The following is a 16,418-nucleotide window of genomic DNA, read 5'->3' on the forward strand; positions in this document are numbered from 1 at the left end:
CCCTCTATTGTTAATGATCTGTGTCCAAAAATCCATTTTCTGCTTCATTCTGCCATTTACCTTTTCCCAGCTCTCACAGCCTCTCATATCCTCATTAAACGCAACTCCTAATATTTCAATTCCTTCCTTACACACAGGCCACCCACACAATTATTTTTCTTTCCATTCACCAAATATCTTACACATACTCTTATCCACATTTAACTTGAAACCACTGGCCATACAAAAACACTCAATCCATATTTTCACTCTCTGCAGACTTGCTTGTGTCTTGCATACTACTGTAATTTTATCCATATATGCAATAACTTTCAAACCTCTTCCATCACTTCCAGGCACTTCTATTCCGCGTACAATTTTATCCCTCATAATACTACGCACTAAAGGTTCAATCACACATATAAATAAAATTGGCGAAAGAGGACATCCTTATCTCACACCCGATTCCAAACGTACCTTCTTTGTAAAGAAACCATTGACTTGCACTCTACAATAAATTCCTCCATACAAGCATTTAATCCATCCTATCATACATTCTGGTACACCCATTTTCCTCAACACATTAAACATAAAATCATGCACTACTCTGTCAAATGCCTTTTCAAAATCAATGGCGACCATCGCTACCATCTGTTTTCTTTCTTTTACATCCCACAATACATCACCCAAACAGAACAAACTTTCACTAATTTTGTTCTTCTCCAACCATTCGTACTCCTCAATCTATTTGCAATTATCTTCGCTACACTTTTATAATCAACATTCAATAATGAGATAGGTCTCCAATTTTTCAAATCTCTCCTATCACCCTTCTTGTACAACAACACAATTATACTTTCTTTCATACTAATAATCAATCTTCCATCGTTCAATACTTTAGCACATATTTTACAAGTATTTCCCAAAATTCACAATAAAATTTAACTGGCAAGCCATTGCTCCCTGGTACTTTCCCTTTCTTCATACTTTTTACACAATCGTTCACCTCACTTTCCATCAAGTCTTCACATAACACTTCTTTATCTTCATACTGCAGTCCTTCATTCAAAACCTCCAAACACTCTTTCTCTAATACACAGTCTCTCTGTTTTTCTGAATAAAAACTCTCCAAAAAGAATCATTTTGACTCACACATCTCCAAAATCAATTCTCTTTTTTTCCCATTTTTTAAACCATACTTTATATTATTTTTTCACATTTTCATCTTCCAACAAAGCAATATTCAGCTTCCACACACCTCTACCATACTCTCTCTCCCCATTTATACTTACTTCACATTTTATGCATCCATGATCCGAGAACAGCAGTCTTTTCACACTGAAATTCAGAATATCAAAAGATTTTGAAAAAAAACATCGATTCTTGACAAAACCTTGTCACTATCACTGTAATATGTAAAACGATTGTCACCATTCCCTTTTAACTCATATGCATCCTGTAACTTAAATAAAGAAATTAAATCTTTTAGCATTTTTCCCGATTTATCCACATCCCCACTACTTTGATTACTTCTATCCTCTCTCTTTAAAATGCAATTAAAGTCACCCACTAAAATTACATTTTCTTTCCCACCCAAAAAAAGAAACAATTTTTTCAGAGAGATCAATTCTCTCTTTTTTTCCCGCAGGAGCATATACATTTACAATTTTACTTGTACACCACAAATATTCAAAAATAACTCAATTGGAATAATTTCCTTAACCACAAAATCATAACTTTTGAACAAAATTCCCAAACCCTCATTTCTTTTTCCACTTACAGACCACACTGCTGGTCCGTGATCCCATTTAACATTTTTTCGGTTCCTCTGAGATATTACATTCCTGTAAACACAAGATATTTAGGTTAAGCAAAGACAAGATCTTAAAAATAGCAGCAGCTCTCCTATTAACCAATTTTATACTCCTAACATTTAAGGAGCCAATCTTAAATGGCATTTAAGGAAGAAGAAAAATATTTTCAAAACATTAAGTCCCCGGTTTCGTCTTAGCTGGCCCACCTCTAGCCCGTGCTCTAGGAGCAGAAGTAAGAGCATCATCATCATGTTTAACTCTCTTCATCTCTTCTACACCCTTTTTTGATTTTTTACTTTTTGAATCCTCTTTAGTCACTTTTTACAATTTTCATTGTCTCTGTTAGTTTAACAACTTCCTCTGGATCCAAAAAAGCCGCTGAGGGAGCTGAGGAATCAGAGTCTTTAGCCACCGAAGATTCCCCACCCTCTCCCTCTCCTGAACTTGAAAATTTGTCTATTCCATTGTAAAGAAATGTCTTTTTTCTTTTTCAAAGAAGCTTTGTCCACTTCCATTTATTTGGGGGGAACCTCACTCGGTACCACGTCATCCCCTCTCCACTCAACAGATCAGGCACATCCTTAATTACCATCACTTTTGAAGGATCGACCTGCACCAGAGTCTCTGATGCTGGAGGAGGAGGAACTGCCTTCATAATTGCCTCTGTTACCTTTTCTTTCCCTTTCACCACCTCAGAAAAAAGCCGTCCAGAGGCAACCAACATCATTGTCGGACACTGTTCGGCCAAGTGCTCCACTGAATTACTTAAGTGACATTTTCGTGCCACTGGGCAATCTGCTATCCTGTGGCCCGGCATGAAACAATTGCGGCAACAAAAATCCTTATCACATTACAATTTTGTGTGACCAAATTGGAAACAATTACAGAAAGAACAGAGGTTGGCCTGGGTAGTATAAATAGCCATTGTTGTTTCCAATAGAAAAGTTCTGTGGAGGGTGAGCATATCCGCCAGTCCCCTCAGAATCTCTCTTAAATTCTACCCAGAACCTCCGCAAGCCATTAAAAGTTCCAAAGATGTTTTTTCTTCTTTCTCCTGGGGATACATAACTACAGTATAGACTCAGGAAGATCCTAATCTCGTTGTCACGTACAAAAGGGTTATACAGATGGACCATCACAGGGGTCCTATTTCTGGATTCATTAACAACAAAGGTAATTTCCTTTAAAGCAGGATAAGCAGACTTCTCCTGACTCCACATGTAACATGTTCGCAATTTACTTGCGTTGATAAAGGATATATATCGAAGAATCCTTGCTGTTGAAAAACTTACATTCCAAATAATTCCTCGATGATGTCTTTCTGGATATGCCGAAGACAATATGTTTCTTTTCTCTCCTTAGGAAAATACAGCCGTACTGTGTTTGGTGCTTCCGGAGGTATCGCCATATTACCTCGGTAGTGAGGGATAATACCTGGTCCCCAATTGCAGCATGCCTCCCAACCGGACTGAAAGGGAGGAAGGCAGAGGGCAGGGTTCCTTTGGTATTTTGCGAGAACTGCCAAGTACCTGATAGCAGCAAGGTTCCAACCCGCAGGAAGGAACACAAGGCCAAGCAAAGGGGCCCGCAAATGCCTAAGGCAAGACCATATGAGATCTTAGCCGAAATTCTATCAAAGGCTTTTTCAAAATCTAGATAAAATGGCTAAATGTTGGCTTCTCTCTTAGCAATACCAAATTACATCTCTTTCCACATTTAGGGATTCGGCCATACTCCTTCCAGGCACCCCACTGACCTGGTCGGGATGAATTGGTTTATCTGCAAAGGGTTTAAGACGTATTGCAATTAATTTAGCCATAACTTTATAATCAACATTTAGGAGAGTGATAGGCCTATAGTTTTCAAGACGCTCCTTATCACCTTTTTTAAAAAGCATAGAAACAATCCCCCTTCACCAGGAGGGGGGTAAAATATTAACATTAAAAGCCTCTTTGTACAGTAAAAAAAACAATCCCCTCTTCACCAGGAGATTTACCAAATAAAAAACTTTTAAAAACAGGTAAAAGCTCATCTATGGTAATATCTTTAGATAACATTTCCTGGTCTAAAAAACTTAACTTACACTCTAAAACTTTAAGACAATCATTTAAAACAGAGAAGTCAATTTGCTTTTCATTAAAAAAGTTGATAAAAATTGAAGGTTAGGTTTAAAATGTCATTCATATCAGTTTTGCCATTTAACTTTAGATCGTCAGTAAAATTTTGCAATAAATAAGAAGTTCTGTCTTTTCTGTTTGGGTCACCTCCTTGTCGTTTTTCGCCGGTAAAAACACAATTAAAATCTCCTCCAACCAGCAGAGGAGATGACCTGATGCAAGTGTGGACCCCAAAGGAGAACCCCTACCCCAGCAGGCTTAGTTTCGTTAGAGCCTGACCAAACAGACAAGCCCAGCTTCCAGTCCTTTTTAAGGTTTGCATAGTCCATACTGTTCTCTATTGCACACTCCTGGAGGAAAAAGAGGTCACAGTTAGTGATGGGCGAATTTGCGGCGAATTTGCGTTTCGCCGCCAGCGAATAAATTCGCGAAACGCCCGCGAAAATCCGGCGCCAAAAACGGCCGCCGGCGTCAAAAACGGGCGCCGGCGTCAAAAACGAGACGCCGGCGCCGTTTCGCGAATTTTTCGCCGTTTCGCGAATTTCGCGAATTTTTCGGCGAAGCGAAACGGCGCAAATTCGCCCATCACTAGTCACAGTCCAAAGTCTCTAGGAAAGAAAATAAAATGGCCCTATGGCTAGGGCCCTTTAGGGACCTCACATTTAGTGAGGCAACTTTAAGCGAAGTCATTTTTTAAAGTTCACATTGTCCATATCCGAGTCCAGGCTGCTCTCGCCAGAAATTAACGGAGACCCCTCCTCCCCCTCATTAGGAGAGGCTGGGTCATCGATATTCACCAGATCTGAAGCCGACACACACTGCGGGTCCACCTCTCTCAGACTTTCCCCCTCGGATGTTTCTTCCTGGACTCCATACCTTTCGCTTCTTGGCCTCTTTTCAGCTGGTCACTGACTTCCTTCCAGAGACGCTCTCATCGCACCCTCCTTAGGCTTCCGTTCATCAGGATCACCCATGTCAGATTTCTCCATCACGGTCGACCCCGTCGCTTTCGCCTTTTTGCGTCTGGACCTCTTGGCTTTCTTTTTGTCCTGGAATTCGATCCATTCCTCCTTATCGCAGGGGGCATCAGGAATTGTCTTGGCAGAGCTCCTGGCTGACAGTGCCATGAGCTCTTGCTCTAATTCCTCGAAAGCTGATGCGGCTGGTGCTCTCGCCCTTCCTCACAGACCCTACTGCTGATGGCACAGCAAAGGTCTGTTTGGATTCTACGGCACCCGGGACCTTCCTCACACTCTGCTCAGCTCCCACCGCCAGTGTGCTCACCATCTTGCCAGGGGCAGGGTCTACCGTAGCCAAGGCAGGCACCTGTCCCAAATCCACTACCGACCTTCTACGGGAGCTCTGGGCTTTCATGGAAGGCTCTGCCGTGGGCAACCCGGCAGAAACCTTCTCCGGTCCTACAGAGCTCCTTCTCGCAAGTACGGTTGATTTTACCGGTGTCCTACGTACCGACAGCATGGACTGCTCACCCGACTCTCCCGAGCTTGCCTTGGCTAAGTCAGTAACCGCTACTGACTTTTGCCCCGGCCCCCGGCTTAGGCTTTGTCCGCTCAGCCCCTACTCCCTTTTTTTCCACCTTACTGGGGCAATCTTTGTATATGTGGCCCTCCTGCCCACACATATTACAAACTTTCTGAAGCTTACACGCTGCAGCGGTATGGCCCGGTTGACCGCACCTATTACACCGGACCATTTTAGCTTCTTTGCATGACTCGCTCGTGTGCCCGAAATGGAAGCAGTTGCGGCAGTATAAAGGCATACCGGAGTAAAAAAGGTAGCCTCTGTTGCTTCCAATAGCAAAATTTAACAGGTAAAGGTGACCATGTACACTCCTCGTCTCTCTTGGTCTTGAAGGCACAGGATCTTATCGGTGCTCAGGCTGAAGACTCCCATCAGAATCTCCCTCACGACGAATCCAAGGTCCTTCGTTTGGCGATGTCCCTCCAAAACTTCAATCTGGATGGTGTTCTTTATCCGGGTTTCCCGGGATGGGAACTTGAACGTAAATGGCATTTCGGATAAGCGTCTACACCCAAGAAGAGAATAGAAAAACTCTTGTCCCACCAGCAATGGCAGCCCAAAAATCTCCTAACTCCTCCTCAGGCCTTCGGCAAAGCCGTCCGCCCAGGCGTTCGCAACCCGTTTATCGGAGGAATGCCCCCAACCCGATTGCAGCAAGCAGGTGAAGTCCAACCGAAGTTGGGCGATCCTGCATAGGCAGAGACGCGGGGTCTCCGAATGCTATCCAGCTAAGAACTCCTGTATAAGTACACTTGATCTTAGCCAAAAGGCCGAGAAGCGATACCCCGAGAGGCGCGCGCGCAGACGGCCCCTGAGCCAGGCTAGAGATGCCTCCATGGGGGGTGGGAGGGCTGGACCCGGCAGGCAGCACACCTCCGGCCCAAGCCCACACCACATCCAGGCAACACCACATCCAGTCGGCCTGGCCGCGGGGGCTCCCAGCACCAGGCCCTCTCTGGCTCCGGCCTGTTTCGGCCCTTCATCCGGCTCGCCGGCCTGTCATTCTGCAGTCAGGCATTGTGCACCACCACCGTCTGCTTCCTCCTTGCTCCTCGACTCTCTCTTCCGCACTGCTTGTCCTCCCAAACTTTCTTGGGCTGCTCTTGCTGGGCTTTTCCTTTCCCCGGAGCTCGTTTTTCTTTTTCTGCTTTTTCAAACTGAGTAAGAGAAGTGCACCGGTCCTGGAGGTACTGCAATACCAGGTCGATGTGTGGAGTGGACAGAGCAAGCTCTTCTTCCATCTCCCTGTTCCAAAAATCCATTTAATATATGGTCCCCAGATAGGGGACGTATCAGATATTAAACTAATAAGAACAGATTTTTTTTGTCCACTCAGTAAAAGAACAAAGGAAAAGTCCTAAAAGTTTTCTTTGAAACGTCTATAGTTCTTATATCACATCATCATGGACCTTCAAAATTTCAAGCTTTATCAGCATTACATTTTTTATCTTTCAAATAATAAACATAAACAATATTCAAAAACAAAGAAAAACATTCATCCACAGTAAGTGAAACTTGCTTAAATAACAACAAATTCCTACTCTTCCACAAGGCTTCTTTAACAGAATTAATAATTTGCCAAGTTTTAATTGTTTTATCCACGCTACTACTATTCATTTTAACACCATATAAGACAATTTCATGATTAATTAATTACACTTAGCCCTGTTACAAATTCCAAACATCTTGTGCTACCCTACAATTCCAAAAAACATGAAGAACTGTCTCATTACCTGCACAACCTTCTCTTGGGCACTGAGGTTTCTTTACCAGTCCTCTAGAATATTGAAAATCTAAGTCTTTTTGACTGTTTGTTAAATTTTTATTCGTAACTAAGTTACATATATTCTCACTAACTTAAGTACTATAAAATTCTTCCCTTTTTAACATTTCCTCTTTTTTAATTTTAAACAAGAACTTCTATTAATATATAAAATTTAAAAGGATCAAAAGAAACCGGTTTATTTCTATCTAAAACCAACCACTTATATTTCCTTAAAATCCAACCTGCACCATATCTTACAAAGTAGGAAGTAAATTTTTTTTAAGATGACTGTTTTATAATAAAAGCAATATACTTTATAGACAAAAACATCTCAATATTCGGAACCCCTCTTCCACCTTACCTTTTTTCTTTATACATCTCTAACCTTTTTACCTTTTCCATCTTAGTTCCCCATAAAAACACAAAAATTTCTCTCACAAACTTCCTCATATAAAGACTATTTGGTAAAAAAATTAAAGAAATATATAAAAGCATAGGTAACAAAACAGCCTTAATAATTAAAACTTTACCTTCTATTGGTTTCCTTAAATTCCAAAATGTTGTTTTCTTTTTAATTTTTACAAGAGTATTTTCCCAATTAGGAATCCCATCAAGATCTTTATTAAAAATAACTCAACTCCTTAAATCTTAATATTATCTGAATATTTTTGAATTTTACAATAAACATCATAAACCCAGCTTCCAAAAGTACAGCACACAGTTTTATCTAAATTTAAAAACAAACCTGAGGCAGATCCATAAAACTCAGCTAAAAGCACCACTATATTAGGCGAAGAAGAATCTGCACACATTACTGTTACATCATCCATGTAAGCTAAAGTTTTTATACTCAAACCATCTCCTCCCGGAACCATAATTTGTTTGATCATCTTATTTTGCTTTAACATCTGAATAAATGGTTCAATTGTGCATATAAAAAGTAATGGGGATAAAGGGCATCCCTGCCTTACTCCTGATCTAATCTGTATCTTATCAGTTAACCACCCATTTACCTGAATCTGGCTAAAAACATTATTATACAAAATTTTAATTCTATTAATAAAATCCTCAGGGCTGCTCTTGCTGGACTTCTCCTTTCCCCGGAGCGCTTTTGTTTGTTTCTTTTTCTGCTTTTTCAAACTGAGTAAGAGACGTGCACCGGTTCTAGAGGTACTGCAATACCAGGTCGATGCGTGGAGTGGACAGAGCAAGCTCTTCTTCCATCTCCCTGTTCTAAAAATCCATTTAATATATGGTCCCCAGATAGGGGACGTATCAGATATTAAACTGATAAGAACAGATGATATTGAATCATCCTACCCGAAGGCATGGGCTCCGTTGCCCAAGCTGTTCCCAGCTACCGCCACTGAACAGCTCGAACGGGTGGGCCCCCCTTCGCCGAAGCTAGGGAGGGCCCACCACCCCACCCCCCGAAGGGGTTTGGGGATGTTTGGACTCCCCTTCACCAAAGCTAGGGGGAGTCTCGTCTACCCTGGGTTCTGCCGAAGCTTCCCCCAGGGCGTGTCATGGCCTGCGAGTCCAGCCAAAAGACCGTGACCCCCATCCAGGGTGCTCAAATCAGACACAAAAAAGGTGCTGTAGTGGGAGGTGCAAGGTCATTGGTTGCCTTTTGCAAGGCTCTGGTTGGCAGCCAGAAAAAGATAAGACTTCCCGCCCACCTAATGGTAAGAGCAAAGGAAGTGAAGCTTGATTAAGCATGGGAGCATGTGCATCTCCCCTGACTTAAACCGCAAGTCAGGGGCCACCCTCATGGGAGCACAGCGACCCAGCTTTCATCAAGCTTCTGCTTGTCAGCCTAGTCCAGAGGACCAATGGTTTCTCCGTTCTTCAGATAGGATCATTAGAACAGATACTCCTCTTTGGTCTTGTCAGCCAGAGGACCAAGTAGTTCCAAAGGGAAACACGAGTATCTGTCATTAGGTGCCTTGAGACTTTGTCCTTTTAAGGGCTATAGTTCCTGGCAACGAGAACGATCAACCACTCTGGTGGGAACCCGAAGCCAAGGGTAAAAACCGGTAGTGAGAGCTAACACGATCGCTCCTGAAGGACGACCCTTGGGGTCATAACTCGCTCCCGAAGGATGACCCTTGGGGTCATAACTTGCTCCCGAAGGACAACCCTCGGGGTCAAAACTCGCTCCCGAAGGATGACCCTTGGGGTCATTTGCATAACCCCGCCCACCTCTCTTTTCCTCTTTCCACTCTCTCATTCTCCCTTCCTTTTCCACCTCTCCTTCTCTTTTTCTCTGCTTTTCTTTGCTGCTTCTCTCCTCTGGGCACCCTTACTCCCCTAGGATGAAGATAGCAGGCAAGGCAAGGAAGATGACAAAAGCGAAGGACGTCGCCCCAAATCAGAAGGGAGCCCCGAAGACCAGGATCGCTCAGACCAACACCGTCCGGGCCAAAGGAACCCCGTCTGACGCCTACACCAGCCCTGACGCTGGGGCCCCGGTCCTGCCTCCCAAGGCCATCCAGTCCCCAAACCTGGAGCCATGGATGAGGCAGACTGTGCTGAAGGAGGTGGAGGGCAGTAGGGATGTCGCGGACTGTTCGCCGGCGAACTTGTTCGCTCGAACATCGGCTGTTCGCGCTCGCCGAATGTTCGCGAACGTCGCGCGACGTTCGCCATTTTGGGTTCGCCTTACCTGGCGCTTTTTTTTACCTCTCACCCCAGACCAGCAGATACATGGCAGCCAATCAGGAAGCTCTCCCTCCTGGACCACCCCCACACCCCCTGGACCACTCCCCTTCCATATATAAACTGAAGCCCTGCAGCGTTTTTTCATTCTGCCTGTGTGTGCTTGCAAGAGCTAGTGTAGGGAGAGAGCTGTTACTGATTTCACTGATTTCTTTGAGGGACAGTTGATAGTAAGTTTGCTGGCTAGTAATCGACTTGATACTGCTCTGTATTGGAGGGACAGAAGTCTGCAGGGATTTGAGGGACATTTTAGGGTAGCTTTGCTGGCTAGTAATCTACCTTCTACTGCAGTGCTCTGTATGTAGCTGCCTGCTGTGGGCACTGATCTCTTCTGATCTCATCTGCTGACTGCTGTAATAACCCAATAGTCCTTGTAAGGACTGCTTTTATTTTCTTTTTTGTTGTTTTACTTTGCTACTTTAACAGCCAAGTGCTATTAGTCTAGCAGTGTTGGGGAGTGGGACTGGTGTGCTACTGTGCTGCTCCTAGTAGTTCAGCAGCACCAACCCGAGAAATTTTTTTTAATATACATATAATTTTTTTTTTATTTTACTTATCTTACTGTTCTTTAAGGTGTCCAGTGCTGTTTGCTGTTCTTCATAGTAGTGCACCAATAGTAGTGCACTTGCAGGCATTATTTGCCCAGTGGCCATCTAGCTGTGTGAGCTTGTTCACATTCTGTCTAAATATCAATAATAATACCGTCTCCAGAAACACCACCTGAGTGACGTTTTTCAAGCAGCAATAATATATTCCGTATCCACCACTGCTGTAGTGTATACGTTGACCTTGCAGGCATTATTTGCCCAGTGTGTTCTTCATTTTCAAACCACTGCCACTTAGCTGTGTGAGCTTTTTCACATTCTGTCTAAATATCAATAATAATACCGTCTCCAGAAACACCACCTGAGTGACGTTTTAATTAATTAATTAAAATTAATATTGTTTGCATTTATATGGCATATTTTTTCTGGCCTCTGTGCTGCAGTGGCTGCGACAAAAAAAAATTAATATTGTTTGCATTTACATGGCATATTTTTTCTGGCCTCTGTGCTGCAGTGGCTGCCACAAAAAAAATTAATATTTTCAGCATTTATATGGCATATTGTTTCTGGACTTCTGGTTCAGTGGCTGCGACAAAAAAAACATAATTTTTCAGGAAAGTACACATGCCTAATTTTTCAGGGTTCTGCAACAGTGGCAAAATCGCATCTTTTATGGTCACCGCAGGTGATCAATAAAGTAGACCAAAACTGGGCCCACACTGCAGAATCAGTGTTTTTTGGTTCACTTCACTGTACATTGAATTACCTCTGCCTGACCGTGCACGTGCGCACAAGCACGGTGACTGCTAAACACACCACTACAGAAATATTGCCACCAACAGGACGAACATCCTGGAGGTGAGAAGCAACTAGTAATTAAAAACTATTATTTGCTCACTTGACGGTATCATTCATTAAAGCTCTTTGCGTCTTTTTGCGTTGCAGTAAGCACCGCGTTTCGTCTTTGCGTGTGAACAGGCTGTAACCTTTACACGACTTGATTGGCATGTAGACGCCGGACGTTTTAAAGCATTTTATTACACAGGTTTAGAAATGTAGTGTGATTTCTGCCCTTTACAGCACAAAACGCAGCGCTGTGTCAACAATGGATTTTTAGAAACATTTTTGCCCTTGATCCCCCTCTGGCATGGCACTGTCCAGGTCGTTGCACCCTTTAAACAACTTTAAAATCATTTTTCTGGCCAGAAATGTCTTTTCTAGCTTTTAAAATTCGCCTTCCCATTGAAGTCTATGGGGTTCGCGACGTTCGCGAACCGTTCGCATTTTTGACGCAAGTTCGTGAATATGTTCGCAAACTTTTTTTCCGACGTTCGCTACATCCCTAGAGGGCAGGACTCCGGACCTGACCTCTGAGGTGTTTGGGAAGAAGATGGTCCTGGAGCAGGGCTTCACCCCCTCGGAGACCCTGAGTATTCAGAGATTCATTGGGGGGCTGTTCTACATCACCTTTGCTTCCAGCAGTGAAGGAAGACCCGAGAAAACCTTCAAAACCAACACCCCTCTCCCCACTGTGGCAGCCAAACCCCCAGCTGCCCCAGCCTCTCCTCCTCCCTAGCGCCCTCTCCCCACTGTGGCAGCCAAACCCCCAGCTGCCCCAGCCTCTCCTCCTCCCTAGCGCCCTCTCCCCACTGTGGCAGCCAAACCCCCAGCTGCCCCAGCCTCTCCTCCTCCCTAGCGCCCTCCCACCCCTCTCCCAGCCCCCACCACCCCCACTCTCCCACTGCAGCCACATTAACCCCCCTCCAGTGGCAGCAGGTCTATCCCAGGAGGACTTCCCCCCAGTCCCCCACCCTCTCTCACCCCCACCCTCTCTCACCCCCACCCTCTCTCACCCCCACCTCTCCCCCCCCCTCTCTCCCCCACCCTCTCTCCCCCCTCTCTCCCCCACCCTCTCTCCCCCCCTCTCTCCCCCACCCTCTCTCCCCCCCTCTCTCCCCCACCCTCTCTCCCCCACCCTCTCTCCCCCACCCTCTCTCACCCCCACCCTCTCTCACCCCCACCCTCTCTCACCCCCACCCTCTCTCACCCCCACCCTCTCTCACCCTACAGGCGCAGCAAAGAGGAAGCTAGAGGAGAGCCCAGCAACAGACTCCCAGGAGAGGAAGAAGGTGAACACAGAGCTGGCGGAAGCAGAGCTGACAGAATCTGAGATGCTGGAAGCAGAGCTAGAGGAGATAGAGCTGTTGGAAACAGGCTCAGAAAGAGGTGAGGAGTCAGAAGCAAAAGCTGAAACAATGGCGCAGATGGTTGATAAGCAGAAGGTACTGGGAGAGGGTAAAGGTGGCGAGCCCCGAATCCCCTTTCTCTCGCTTTGTGGGCAACTGCCCTATTCAAAGGGAGGAAAGGCGGGTGACGGTCTCAATGTGGAACCCCCCTACACCACCAAAGGACATCTCCACCTTCCTCAGCCGCTTCTGTACCGTCCTGAAAGACCCTGCCAGGATCCAGGATCCTGGACCCCAACGGGTTCTGGTGTGGCAAGTGGTCCATCTTGGTGAAACTCCAGAAGGAAGACAACTCACCCGACGGCCTCCGACACCTGCCCCAAAGTTTCTCCCTCTGCAACTCCCCGGGCATCATCTTCTACCCATACCTGCCGCAGACTTGCAGGAAATGTGGAGAAATGGGACACCAGGGAAGGACTGCAAGTCAACTGCCTGCAGGATCTGCCGGGCAGTGGGGCATGAAACCAAGGATTGCCCCAGGAAGAAGACCTGTAACCTCTGTGGCCTGGCATTGCACGTCTACAGAGACTGCCCACAGAGAGAGAGATCCTATGCGGCAGCAGTGAAGGAAGCCCCGAGAAAACCTTCAAAACCAACACCCAGGACTGGTAAGACAAACCCCCCTCTCCCCACTGTGGCAGCCAAACCCCCAGCTGCCCCAGCCTCTCCTCCTCCCCAGCGCCCTCCCACCCCTCTCCCAGCCCCCATCACCCCCACTCTCCCCCCTGCTGCCACATTGACCCCCCTCCAGTGGCAGCAGGTCTATCCCAGGAGGACTTTCCCCCCCCTGCCCACCCCCCCCAGTCCCCCACCCTCTCTCCCCCTACAGGCGCAGCAAAGAGGAAGCTAGAGGAGAGCCCAGCAACAGACTCCCAGGAGAGGAAGAAGGTGAACACAGAGCTGGCGGAAGCAGAGCTGACAGAATCCGAGATGCTGGAAGCAGAGCTAGAGGAGATAGAGCTGTTGGAAACAGGCTCAGAAGGAGATGAGGAGTCAGAAGCAAAAGCTGAAACATGGTTGATAAGCTCCTTGAAGTAGCATTGGGGACTGTGGAAACCATCAAGCCCCAAGATTATGATGACACCTCACCGCTACAGCCAGCAAGCACAGAAACTCCGGAGGAGAGTCCACCCCCAAGCGATGTGGGAGAAGGGGACCAGCCCGACCGGAGTGGTAACGTATAATGTAAAGCTGTTCGAAATGGACTCTTCTTACTAATGGTGTCGTGCAATTTATTCACCATTAATGTGAGGAGTATTAAGGATCAGTTGAGACGGCAGACTGTTTTTGCATTTCTTGACAGCCAGCCTTGTGATCTGTACATGTTGCAGGAATGTGCCATTCCTGCAACATGGTCCTACAAACATCTGATCCGGCAGTGGACCCACGCCCCTTCCTACTGGTCTGGGGGTAATAGCTGTAAGTCCGTGGGGGTCGCAATCCTGATCAGGGGGGCCTCTTCACGGTTGATTCTGTACTTGAGTTAGTCTGCGGCCACTTGCTGGTCGTGGACGGCTCCTGGGCAGGGGAGCCTGTTAGGCTTATCAACGTGTATGCCTCTCCTGTGTAGGGCGAACGGTTGGAACTTTTCCAGACCGTGCGGGCCCAGTTAGCAACCACCAGAGCAGTAGTGTTGGGGGTGATTTCAACTGCCCCATAGAAGAGGACGGGCGCAGCTCAAGCAACGGTACGAAACTGGATGTGACCTCCAAGCTGCTCAAAGAGATGGTGACTGAAGCATCCTAGAAGGATGCTGTTGGGTCCATCGGGAACGGCACCGTGAATTACAGCTGGTGCCGCCCTGATGGCTCAGTGCGTTCCAGGATAGACTTCGTGTTTACCTCCCGGACCATCAAGCAGACTGGGTGTTCCATGGCCCCTGCTTTTTCTCTGACCACAGGGCCATTCGGTTTCAGGGGTCCCTGGGTTGTGGTTTTCCTCAAGGTCCAGGCTCCTGGAAGCTGAACTGTGACCTGCTGGGAAGGGAGGAGGTTATGGGGGAGCTGAGGGATGCCTACATCATGTGGAGGAATGAGAAATGTTGTTTTGAACATGTCAGTGACTGGTGGGAATTTCTTAAGGTAAAATTGCATTGTTTCTTTCAGGTTAAAGGCAGGCGCCAGGCCTGTAAACGCAGGGGGAACTTCAAGAGACTCCAGAGAAATCTGCAGTCCCTTCAGGACCTTCAGCGGTGTGGCTGGGAGGTGAGACAGGATCTGGAGGAGACCAAGGAGATACTTTTGATCTTAGCCAAAAGGCCGAGAAGCGATACCTCGAAAGGCGCGAGAGCAGACGGGCCCAAAGCCAGGCTAGAGATGCCTCCATGGGGAGAGGGAGGGCTGGGCCCCGGCAGGCAGCACACCTCCGGCCCAAGCCCACACCACATCCAGGCAACACCACATCCAGTCGGCCCGGCCCCGGGGGCTCCCAGGCCCTCTCTGGCTCCTGCCCTGTTTTGGACCTCATCGGGCTCGCCGGACTGAGGCCCGCAGCCTCCCAGCACCTTCCCGACTGCCCCGGCACACCTTATTTGCATAGCCCCGCCTCTTTGTGACGACCACAGCCAGCTCGTTGATGCAATCAGCTCGTTCCTGCAACAACTCACAGCTGAACCCGGGATCACAAGATGACAACTACCACCAAACGCCTGCCTGCCTTTTTCTCTCTTGTGCTTCTGCTGGCCTGTCATGCTGCAGCCACGCATTGTGCACCACATTTGGCTTCCTCCTTGCTCCACGGCTCTCTGTCTCCGGCACTGCTTGTCCTCCCAAACTTTGCTTGCTGGGCTTTTCCTTTCCCAGGAGCTGCTTCTTTTTCTGCTTTTTCAAACTGAGTAAGAGAAGTGCACCGGTCCTGGAGGTACTGCAATACCAGGTCGATGCGTGGAGTGGACAGAGCAAGCTCTTCTTCCATCTCCCTGTTCCAAAAATTCATTTAATATATGGTCCCCAGAGGGGATGTATCATGTATTAAACTGATAAGAACAGATTTTTTAAAAAAATTTTATTATAAAAGTTCATACATAAAATGCATTTAAAAGAAAATTTTCTTTGCAATGTTTACATTTGAATTGTTTCATGCAAATTACATGCACATTTTCATTTTATTTAATACAGCAAAATAACAAACAAAAAAATGACAAAGATTTATTCTTGAATCCATTCCGCATCTATTCCGCATCTATTGTTCCTATTTTTTTGCTATCACATAACACATATAAGTACAATTTTCCCCGGACCATATTATTACAATCTTTTATTTCAACTTTATTTTTATCAAAGATTAGGATGTTTCTTACATCCCATAGAACCTCTTTTACACAATTAACAATCAACCATAACACTCTTGCTTTATTTTTTTCCAAATCAAATAATCAATACAACATCATATTAAACGTTAGTAATTGTACACCAGTCAAAACTTTTATAAAAAATATGTGTAACATTCTCCACTCCATTACATTCTTCTCTTTCACGAATTTCACTATCAGTCGCCTTCATCTTTGAAACTCATGTGTTGGCAGGCATCCATGAGCAGCCACCCATGCAATATCTTTTTGTCTATTTGTTAGTGTTTTTTCATTCACCATTTTCCACACTTTTCACTTTCTCTTTCTGACAATCCACTAATAATTTCAACTTTCTCTCTTGAGAAACTCTCATGCCACGTATCCACTGTAATACTCTCTAAAT

General features: G+C 45.9%; 2 non-coding genes and 1 pseudogene across 2 annotated transcripts; all 3 read right to left on the reverse strand.

Annotated features, from left to right (window-relative positions):
• Nucleotides 1-6,617: 6,617 nt before the first annotated feature.
• On the reverse strand, nucleotides 6,618-6,808 carry LOC121397405. The gene has a single exon (XR_005963652.1). It is a non-coding gene; the product is annotated as a U2 spliceosomal RNA (small nuclear RNA).
• A 1,557-nt stretch (nucleotides 6,809-8,365) lies between these two features.
• On the reverse strand, nucleotides 8,366-8,547 carry LOC121397415. Its single transcript, XR_005963659.1, has one exon. It is a non-coding gene; the product is annotated as a U2 spliceosomal RNA (small nuclear RNA).
• Nucleotides 8,548-15,563: 7,016 nt separating this feature from the next.
• Nucleotides 15,564-15,742, reverse strand: LOC121397425 (annotated as a pseudogene).
• Between the last annotated feature and the right edge of the window lie 676 nt (nucleotides 15,743-16,418).

The sequence above is a fragment of the Xenopus laevis genome, chromosome 8L (assembly GCF_017654675.1).
Source record: "Xenopus laevis strain J_2021 chromosome 8L, Xenopus_laevis_v10.1, whole genome shotgun sequence".
Classification (NCBI taxonomy): domain Eukaryota; kingdom Metazoa; phylum Chordata; class Amphibia; order Anura; family Pipidae; genus Xenopus; species Xenopus laevis.